This window comes from Pipra filicauda, unplaced genomic scaffold, assembly GCF_003945595.2.
Source record: "Pipra filicauda isolate LSUMZ 115617 unplaced genomic scaffold, ASM394559v2 scaffold80_size11013439_pilon, whole genome shotgun sequence".
NCBI lineage: Eukaryota > Metazoa > Chordata > Aves > Passeriformes > Pipridae > Pipra > Pipra filicauda.
Window position 1 is genome coordinate 65,413 of NW_024104987.1, and position 10,946 is coordinate 76,358.

Consider the following 10,946-nt stretch of genomic DNA (forward strand, 5'->3'; position numbering starts at 1 on the left):
TTGCTTCTGCTGCTCCTCCAGTTCAGGTCCTTATCTCTGGCTCTCTGCCACCATTTCTCTGGTCAGTCCCGGCTGCTGCTCTGTGCCCATGGAGAAAACATCTCCCGGCATACTACAGGCACCTAGCCCAGCTTTATGCTGTTCCAGGTCCCTGCAGCCCCCCAGCCAGGGGCTGGGAGGCCCCAGAGGGCCCAAGGGGCTCAGAGCCCCTTCCTCGTGGCTCTACAACATGGCCACCTCTCCTACCACAACCAAAACTACAACTCATCTCTTCCGGTCTGGTTGTGATATGTTTACATTTCTGCAGGAGCGTCCATTGGGCAGAATTTCAAAACTTCCAGGGGTTTCCACCCCTTGGGGTCTACCACTTCTCTTAGCCTCTGGGGAAAACAAGGTTCAAACCACTACACAGGGGCACTGGGTTGGGACTGGGCTGCACTGGGGGCACTTGGGAGCAAGTGGGATCAATGGGGAGGGAACTGGGATGGGACTGAAGGCACTGGGGAGGGACTGCAATGGGTTTGAAACAACTTGGGAAGGACTGGGAGCACTGGGGAGGTTCTGGAGGGAACTGCGCAGGGAGCTTGGTTGGACTGAGGGTACTAGGGATGGACTGGGATGGGACTGGGCTGCAGTGGGAGCAATTGGGAAGGAGTGGAGGCACTGGGGAAGGAACAGGGAGGGGACTGGCTGCACTGGGATGGGGTTTGGGGCACTTGGGAGAAACTGGGAGGGACTCAGGAGGGACTGGGGACAGTGGGGAGGGACTGGAGACAATGGGAAGGGACTGTAAAGGTGAAATTGAAACAGACTCACCTGAGTCACGGTCTAAGAAGTCCTGCTACAGCTCCTGAGCGCGAACAACAGCCGAGAGGCCTCAGCCCAAGCCCTGGCCCCTCCTCCCCCTCATTGTTAACACCTGGGCCTTCTCCATAGAACAGCTGACTTTACCCAGTACTCCCAGTTCCCACAAATGGCTTGCAATAGAATTACTAGACTCCCCAGAGGGCACAAAAATACAATCCCAATCCCATAGTAATTTCTACTCAAAACCAACACTCCCCAACCAAAGCATCCAGTCCATATTCTAGCCCCCAGCTCTACCCCAGCCCCTCAGTGATTTCAGCTCGAGACCCACAAGCTTTATTGCACGGCCAGCTCTGCTCTCTCAGCAGTAGCTCTGCATCTTGCCAGCGCCGCCACGGGAAGCTGCTCCAGATTCTCACTGCAGGATCTTCAGCTTGGCTCCAGCTCTGCGACTTTCCAGCTCCACCCTCACACTCCCAGTCCCAGTCCCCCAGGTGCTCCTCCAGCCCCAAAATTCCTATCGAAGTTCCAAAGACACAAGCCCAGCACTAGACTGACTTCAGCTCTACCCACCCAATCAACATTTCCGCCCATTAATCCCTATTCCACAGCCCCTCAGCGATTTCAGCGAACGTGCCACAGGCCCTATCTGAGCTCCAGACACTCTCCCAGCTCCACAGATGCAATCCTAGCACTATGCTGATTTCAGCCCCAGCCTCTCAGTCCACATTCCCAATTATAATCCCAATTCCACAGACACACAGGGATTTCAGCGACGGTGCCACATCCCCTATCTCCTCCCCACAATGATTCCTGCCCAAGTGTTACTGTCCCAAGCCCAAACCCTGTCCCTACCCCTCAGTGATTTCAGCTCGAGACCCACAAGCTTTATTGCACTGCCAGCTCTGCTCTCTCAGCAGTAGCTCTGCATCTTGCCAGCGCCGCCACGGGAAGCTGCTCCAGGTTCTCACTGCAGGATCTTCAGCTTGGCTCCAGCTCTGCGACTTTCCAGCTCCACCCTCACACTCCCAGTCCCAGTCCCATAGGTGCTCCTCCAGCCCCACAAACCCCATCCCAATTCCAAAATCACAAGCCCAGCACTAGACTGATTTCAACTCTACCCACCCAATCCACATTCCCGCCCATTAATCCCTATTCCACAGCCTCTCAGCGATTTCAGCGAACATGCCACAGGCCCTATCTGAGCTCCAGACACCCTCCCAGCTCCACAGATGCAATCCCAGCACTATGCTGATTTCAGCCCCAGCCTCTCAGTCCACATTTCCAATTATAATCCCAATTCCACAGCCACACAGAGATTTCAGGCCGGTTGTCAACAGGCCCTATCTCCTCACCACACAGATTCCTGCCCCAGTGTTTCAGTCCCCAAGCCCAGAACCCATCCCTACCCAGCCCTCAGTGATTTTCAAGCTCCGAGCCCCACAAGCTTAGTTGCACGGGCAGCTCTGCTCTCAGCAGTGCTCTGCATCTTGCCAGCCGCGCCCCGGGAAGTGCTCCAGGTTCTCAACTGCAGGATCTTCAGCTTGGCTCCAGCTCTGCGACTTTCCAGCTCCACCCTCACACTCCCAATCCCAGTCCCCCAGGTGCTCCTCCAGCCCCAAAATTCCTATCCCAGTTCCAAAGACACAAGCCCAGCACTAGACTGACTTCAGCTCTACCCACCCAATCCACATTCACGCCCACTAATCCCTATTCCACAGCCACTCAGCGATTTCAGCGAACGTGCCACAGGCCCTATCTGAGCTCCAGACACTCTCGCAGCTCTCACAGATGCAATCCTTCGCACGATGCGGATTTCAGCCCCAGCCTCTCAGTCCACATTTCCAATTATAATCCCAATTCCACAGCCACACAGAGATTTCAGCCACGGTGCCACAGGCCCTATCTCCTCCCCACACGGATTCCTGCCCAAGTGTTTCAGTCCCAAGCCCAGAACCCCTCCCTACCCCAGCCCCTCAGTGATTTCAGCTCCAGACCCACAAGCTTTATTGCACTGCCAGCTCTGCTCTCTCAGCAGTAGCTCTGCATCTTGACAGCGCCGCCACAGGAAGCTGCTCCACGTTCTCACTGCAAGATCTTCAGCTTGGCTCCAGCTCTGCGACTTTCCAGCTCCACCCTCACACTCCCAGCCCCACTCCCCCAGGTGCTCCTCCAACCCCACAAACTCGATCCCAATTCCAAAGACACAAGCCCAGCACTAGACTGATTTCAGCTCTCCCACCCAATCCACGTTCCCGCCCATCAATCCCTATATCACACACACAGTCATTGCAGCGACGGTGCCACAGGCCCTATCTCACAGTGATTGCTCTGATTCCTGCCCCAAGTGTTTCAGTCCCAAGCCCAGAACCCATCCCTACCCCAGCCCCTCAGTGATTTCAGCTCCAGACCCACAAGCTTTATTGCACGGCCAGCTCTGCTCTCTCAGCAGTAGCTCTGCATCTTGCCAGCGCCGCCACGGGAAGCTGCTCCAGGTTCTCACTGCAGGATCTTCTGCTTGGCTCCAGCTCTGCGACTTTCCAGCTCCACCCTCACACTCCCAGTCCCGGTCCCATAGGTGCTCCTCCAGCCTCACAAACCCCATCCCAATTCCAAAATCACAAGCCCAGCACTAGACTGATTTCAACTCTACCCACCCAATCCACATTCCCGCCCATTAATCCCTATTCCACAGCCCCTCAGGGATTTCAGCAAACGTGCCACAGGCCCTATCTGAGCTCCAGACACTCTCCCAGCTCCACAGATGCAATCCCAGCACTATGCTGATTTCAGCCCCAGCCTCTCAGTCCACATTTCCAATTATAATCCCAATTCCACAGCCACACAGAGATTTCAGCCACGGTGTCACAGGCCCTATCTCCTCCCCACACGGATTCCTGCCCCAAGTGTTTCAGTCCCAAGCCCAGAACCCATCCCTACCCCAGCCCCTCAGTGATTTCAGCTCGAGACCCACAAGCTTTATTGCACGGCCAGCTCTGCTCTCTCAGCAGTAGCTCTGCATCTTGCCAGCGCCGCCACGGGAAGCTGCTCCAGGTTCTCACTGCAGGATCTTCAGCTTGGCTCCAGCTCTGCGACTTTCCAGCTCCACCCTCACACTCCCAGCCCCACTCCCCCAGGTGCTCCTCCAGCCCCACAAACTCGATCCGAACTCCAAAGTCCAGATCCCTGCCCTAGACTGATTTCAGCTCTTCCCCCCCAGTCCATGTACCCGCCCATCAATCCCTATTCCACAGACACACAGATGTTTCAGCGACAGTGCCAGTCCCTGTCTCAATCGTACAGTGATTTCTGCTGCAGTGCCACAGTCCCTATCCCTCCTCCACAGTCCCTTTCTGAGCACCACTCTCCCCATCCCATACCCAGACCCACAACCTTTATTTCTCTGCCAGCTCTGCTGTCAGCTCCCGGTAAAGCTGCTGCACGTTCCAATCCTAGCATCTTTCTTTTGTTAAAGGTCTGAGTTTTCCACCCCAGCTCTCAAGCCCACATTCCAGGCCAGGCCTGACTATTTTTATCCCAGCTCCATCCCTGCAGTACTTATGCCAGGTCCATGCTCCCTAATCCAGCCCCACTCTTGTTCTGCCCACAGTCCTACCGTCTTTATGTCTCCACCAGCTCTGCTGCCTGAGCTCCAGGTTCTCAGCTTTCTGCTGCCTCTGCCTCAGCTTTCTGCTGCCTCTGCCTCAGCTTTCTGCTGCCTCTGCCTAAATCTGCTCCTGGGTATCTCTGCAGCCCGGGGCTGTTGACAAGGTCACAAGTCAGTCTTTGTCATTCACTTAAATATCTCTAAGAGCTGTCCCACCCATCCCAACGGGAACAGCAACAAAACAATAGAATAAACAATCAAGTAGTCAAAGATGAAAATAAATATAAAATAAAATTATAATAGAATGAAACATCTTTTATTACTTTTCTTTGTAACAATACTTTCAATACCCTGAGAGGTTGCATCCTAGTCCTTCTGGTTCGGGGGAGCACCCCTGAGCATGGGCTGCTCCCCCACTGAGCACCGACCAACGCTGGCCGGCACAGCTGCCCGGGACACCGCCTGCCCAACGCCCTGCCTCGGCAGCTGTGGGGGACCGACCCCAGCTCCCCCTGGATCGGCAGCCGAGGGGGTGCTGCCCCATGGCTCCCCACCGCTCCCTGGAGCGGCAGCCGCGAAGGTCCCACCCCGGCTCACCGCCGCTCCTCGGCCCAGCGGCCGCGCCAATCCCGGGCCGGCTCCCGCAGCTCCAGCGCCGCCCCCAGCCCCGCCGCCGAACTGCCCCCAGGGCCCCCCGCCCACGCCATTTATAGCCCGCGGCCCGCACAGCCCCGCCCCCCTCGTGCCAGCCCAGCCAATCCCAGCGTCCGGCAGCGTCCGGCCCCGCCAATCCCCGCCTGCCCGTTCCCGCCCTGCCCGTCCCCAAGAACCCCGCTGTCCCCTCACGCCCCGCTCCCAGGGGCTGCTCCGCTCCCGCCCGCTCCCCGCCTCCCTCCCCTTTTCCCGGGAGAACTCCGGGACGGGACGGGACCGCGGACCTCCCACCCGCCCTCTCAACAGCGCCTGCGGGCACCGCGGCAGCGCAGGCGCGGCTCCGCCGGATCCCGAAGCAAAGACGCCGAGAGCGGCGCCTGAGGGGAACGCGGGGGGCGAGGTGCAGAGGGGGTCGGCTCCGCGCCGCGGCTGAGCGGGCAGAACTTGCTCGACCGCGGCCCCATTGAAAGGGCCGCCGCCGCTCCCGCCCCCTCCCCGCCTCCCGGAAGAACTCCCAGACGGGACGTGAGCGCGGAGCTGTGCCACCCGCCCTCCCTGGTCCCAACAGGGCCTGTCGGGGGCTGCGGCAGCGCAGGCGCGGCTCCGGAAGCAAAGGCGCCGGCACCTACAGCGCCTGAGGGGGACGTGGGGAAGGGGGGCGGCGCCGCGACGCGGCTGAGCGGGCACAGCTTACGGGACCGCGGCCCCATTGAAGGGGCGGGCTACGATTGGACGGAGCGGAGAAAAGCGGGCTGGGAGTGGTGGGCCGGGATCGGACCTGCACGTCGGGAGCCAGAACCTCCCGGACAGAACAGCCCCTGTGCCCAAGACAGGCCACGTGCCTGGAGCGGCAGCCGCGGGAGTCCCGCCCCAGCTCACCGCCGATCTCGCCCCGGCTCCTGCAGCTCCAGCGCCGCTTCCACCTCCGCCGCCGAACTGCCCCCCCGCTCCTCCCCCCTCGCTATTTATAGCCCGCGGCCCGCATAGCCCCGCCCCCCCGTGCCAGCCCCGCCAATCCCCGCCCGCCCGTTCCCGAGAACCCCGCTGGCCCCGCAGGCCCCGCTCCCGGAGCCCCTCCCGCCCGCTCCCCGCCTCCCTCCCCTTCTCCTGGGAGAGCTCCCGGACGCGACGTGACCGCGGAGCTCCCACCGCCCTTCCGTGGTCCCAGCAGCGCCTGAGGGGAACGGGGAGGCGGGGCCGCGCGGAGGGGCCGCGCCGCGGCTGAGCGGGCAGAGCTTGCGGGACCGCTGCCGGATTGAAAAGGCGGACTGTGATTGGACGGCGCCGAGAAAGGCAGCCCGGGATTGGCGGGCCAGACGCTGCCTCGGGCCCGGATTGGCGGGGCTTGGAGCCCGCGGGGTGGCGGGAGGTGCTCGGGTGGTCGGGAGGAGGGACGAGGGCCGTGTCGGAGGGGCCCTTCCCGCGGGTCCGTGGCCGTCCCGGGTCCCGCTCCCGGGACCCCGTCCCCTGCCCCGCCCCTTGGTCGGGCTGCACCCCCGGGGTCCCGGCCCCAAGGCCCCTGCAGAGCCCCTCGGGGAGCCCCCCACCGGCACACGGGGCGGTTCCGGGTCGCGAAGGCGGACTGTGCGGCATGGGGCACCGGGGAGCAGCGGCGACGTGGTGGGCCGGGAGTCGGCGGCGGGGAGCGGGGAGGACACAGAGCGGCAGTGCGCCTCTGACCGCCTCTCCCCACGCAGCAGTTCTGCTCCTGGGGGGACTCAGACTGCCCCGACTGGGTGCTGGCTGAGATCAGCTCCCTGGCCGAAATCTTTTAAGTGCCCACCCCCATCCCCCTGCCCGCCCCAGGCCCGCTGCCCACCCTCCTTCTCCTGCGCAGTCCCCGCTGCTGCTGAAGTTCAGCGCTATTTCAGTACTTGTTCTACTTGTGTTTCTGAAAACAAGTTAGAATCAGGATAGCCAAAGCAACATAGAAAGTCTATTCCATCTTCAACTACATTACAGGGCAAAGGAAATAAGTGATCCTTATCACTTATCCCTGTCCCAGTGGAACAGGGAAAGAATGAAGATTAAGTCTGTGAGCTATAGAAGAGAAAAATCACACTGTAACAACTTAGAAGATTGCTCCAAGACCACAGTCACAGGAAAAGGGAAGAGAGCCAGGGGCAGAAACTGTAAGGCCAAAAAGATGATGGACACATCTGTGCATCAATCAGGTTCAGAGGTCACTGCATGCCCCAAGCCTAACGAGTTCTCTGGTCTATGTGTATTATACACCTATTAATTACTTGAATAGAAAATTTACAATTGAACTTTCACAAAGGTTACAGAGTGATATCCCTGCACTGACCATTGCAGCTGAGCTTCTGCTACAGATTCTGACACATCAGGTGACTGAATGTTTGCTTGTTTTCTAGGCTCTCCTTACAGTCCATCCAGGTCATGAAATATAGAGGGGATTTCCTGAGAGGCAGCTTTTAGACCTCATTCCCTTACCTTCATGGTCAATGTCATCAGCGTCACTCTCCCTCTCTTCTTGCTCTTCATCGAGAGTTCCTCGTGTTAGTATTAGCTCAGAGGGACCCATTGCAGAAGCATCAGGTCCTTGAAGGGAACAGGCTGTACACAAACCAGCTTGCTAAAGGTAAGGTTTCTATCTGCACAGAAACCCAGAAATGAACACCTGCTCTAAGGGGACAGAAAGCTGCTTGTGGATCCCAGACACAGGACAGACTCCATCAGCACCTACTCGCCTCATCTAAGGAACAGTGCAGCCAACAGCAGAGCTTTCTCATATTCTGATCTGACTGTTTCACCTTTTCTAAAGTATTTCATTATTTCTAGTAGGTCCACTGCTTTAGCTACACAGCGGGGTTTCTTCCAAACCTGTGACTGACACAGGAAGAGCTGAGTGTGATCAATCCCACAGGAACTAAAGCCCCGCTCCTCTAACATGGAGCTGCTTTCACACTTCTGCTGTGAGGACAAAGAAGCACTGTACTACTTCACAAGGCAAACTCTTCAGAAAACTTCTGCAGTAACCTTTATCTTCCTGGGGAGGTACCTGCCAGTGTGCTGCCCTGCACACACACGCTGCCCATGTCCTTCCACAAGTGTTCCAGCTGCTCTCTCTTTTGTTTATTTTGACCTTTCTCCCGTAGACAAAGATTTACCTGTGGATTCTGAGAACATTTAAAACACCAGAAGAAGAGAAACCTCACCCAAACCCAGCAGCCTGTCCCCCAGTCAGAGAGCAGAAGTCACTATGCAGGTCTTACATTTCAACTAAGGTTTCACAGAACTTCTGACTAAGCGTGGAAAGCAACCTCCAGTCAGGTGGGATTCTAGGACGTTTTCAGCAGCGCCGGGAAGCCAAACTCTGTGTAGCTGTGCCTGCAGAGAACTGTCCTTTGGACAGCCACAACTCAAGGTGAGCAGAGCTACTGATTTTGGCACTGCAATTCAGTCTTTCTTACTAAGTCAAACTAGTGCTCTTCACTGGTGCAGGAAGATACAGGGATAGTCTCAACAAATCCCTTTGGAAATTTATTTTTAAGAACTCTCTATCCATCCGAATGGAAGACTTCCGGTCTGGGCGGCGCCATCTTTTGTACGGCAGTTCTCTTTGCTCCAGTGTCGCTGTTTTATCAATAGGCGGCATCGGAGAGTCACTGAAGTTATTGCGCATGCGTCATTCTGAAGCCGGGCTGCCCTTTCTTACTACGTGACGTCGGGTGTCGCACAATAGGGGCGCATACGTGAGAGGTTGCCTTCTTGCCTTCATGTATCAGCTGACGTTCGGCTTCCGTCGAGTAGGTGTGCGTGCATTCCCTTCTTTGCTGCAGTACAGCTTTTAGTCAGCGTCACCCGCGAAATCATCGCACACGCGCAGTACTGCACGCTCACCGCCAGGTGGCAGCAGCAGCGATTCTCACCCCAGCTGAGAGAGGCGAAATCCAGCCCCAATGTAATTTTTCCATTTTAGTTTTTATTTTATTTTATTGTTTATTTTTCATGTTAGTTTTATTTTCTTTTTATTGTAATTTTATTTTAGATTTTATTTTTTATTTTGTTTTCTACTTTTTTCTTTTTCAGTTTCATTTTTCCTTTAGATGTTATTTTTATTTTATTTTATTTTCTGTTCAGGTTTTACGCAGGGCAGTCCCTGGGGTCCTGGCGGGATTGACAGAGATAGCAGCCAATGGGGCAGGTGGGAGCGCTGCGAACCGTGTTCTGACCAATGGGAGAGCCGTACGCGGTTCACGGCAGCCAATGGGGATACTGTGCTTCTCTGCCCCCTACCTCCCTGCTCTGCGCTCTCCTCCCGCCCGGGGCTCGGCGGAGCTGCGGAGGCTGCCCGTTGTCGTATCCCAGCTGCCGGTGGCCGCCGGCGCATTGAAATCCAAGCGCCCGCCCTGAGCCATTTCTTTTTCGTTGCACATTTCCCCAGGTCTTACCCTCGAGGTTGTCCTTAGCTGTCCACGACCCACACCCTCGTCTTTAACCCCATCCCCGGTCCCAGTTGGCCCTGGACTCTCCTCCTCAGCCAGCCTTTGCTGCCACATCCGCTGGAGACAGGGCCAGGAGCCCCCAGGCACAGGGCCACCCCTCACCCCAGCATGCTGAATGACCGGCAGGCAAACCTAGATGAGAGGATCACAAGACACAACACTACATCTGAACAACAAAAATCCCAGATTATATTTCAGCATATTAAATAAAAATACTAAAGGTAGTAAAGGAATTCTGTCAGAATAAGGGATAGAAGAGTAGTTGAGTTGAAGGCAGATTCTAGGTGAACTGGTAAGCTTGAAATATGTCTTTTAAAAGCTAGAGCCATTTGAACACTTAAGACTAATTGGTATGATTCTGAATGCATTCTTTGCATAAAAGTAAACACTCTTGGCCAGTGCCAGGAGATGTCTCATCCCTTCTCCACAGCACTGCTGCAGGACGCGGCTGTCAGAATCTGTGCTCCCAGACCCATCCAACAGCTCTGGCCCTCGCACTGCTGCTGCACCTCTCGCTCACTCGATTAGTAAATGAGAGTAAAGCATAAAACTTTAAAGAATGAACTAAAAAATTAGGAATCCGGTGTTTATTCTTCTGCAGGTTCTCACTGCTGTGGCCAAAGGCAGAGCAACTCCAATACAGACACAAACACACATAGACACACGCTGCACAAAACCAAGACAAATAATGAGATGCAGAGACATTAAAAGGCTTTTTAAAAACCATGACTACTGGGGCAAAGAAGCCATCGGGGAGAATACCTAGGGGGCTGTAAGGAAGAATCTGTGACATACAGGGAAGAAATGGTTGTGGATATTTTTCTCTGTCATAGCTTCTGTGCAGCCTTTTTTAGCCCTTCTTAAACATGCCATCACAGAGGCAGTGGCAGCATTACTGATGTCATGGTCTTTGACCAGCAGCAGATCCATCTTGCAGCCAGAACTGGCTGTGCCCATCATGGGGGCAACTCCTGGTGTCTTCTCACTGAACCCTCCCTTGCAGACTGTGCCTGCGCGCGCCAGGTAATGATGCCTTGCCATGTAAACCAAATACACCAGCAACTGACTGCAGGACAGAGAAGAGGGGAAAAAATAGGAAGAGGGAGCCACAGAGAACATGAGGCAGAAGAGGGAGAAAACAGCGATGGGCTACAGACCAGGGAGAAAGAAGGGAGAGGGAACCAGAATGAACAAGATGGAGACAAACAAAGAATAGCAATGGGCCAAAGGGCAGAGAGGGAGGGATTTTAAAACGAGGACAGTGAAGGGAACAGAGATTGACTGATAAATACCACAAAACCCTCGATGAGCTAAAGGGGAGAGAATTAAATTATGGGCAGACGAAGACAGACAGAGAATGGTGAAGAGAAAAATGGGCTGTGGGACAGAGAGGGAAGAAATGAAAACAT

At 55.9% G+C, this 10,946-nt stretch overlaps 1 long non-coding RNA gene across 1 annotated transcript; it reads right to left on the reverse strand.

Annotated features, from left to right (window-relative positions):
• Positions 1-7,076: 7,076 nt before the first annotated feature.
• On the reverse strand, positions 7,077-8,604 carry LOC120325044. The gene is made up of 3 exons (XR_005566837.1): positions 8,305-8,604; positions 8,091-8,208; positions 7,077-7,630 (listed from the first exon to the last, which is right to left on the reverse strand). It is a non-coding gene; the product is annotated as an uncharacterized LOC120325044 (long non-coding RNA).
• Between the last annotated feature and the right edge of the window lie 2,342 nt (positions 8,605-10,946).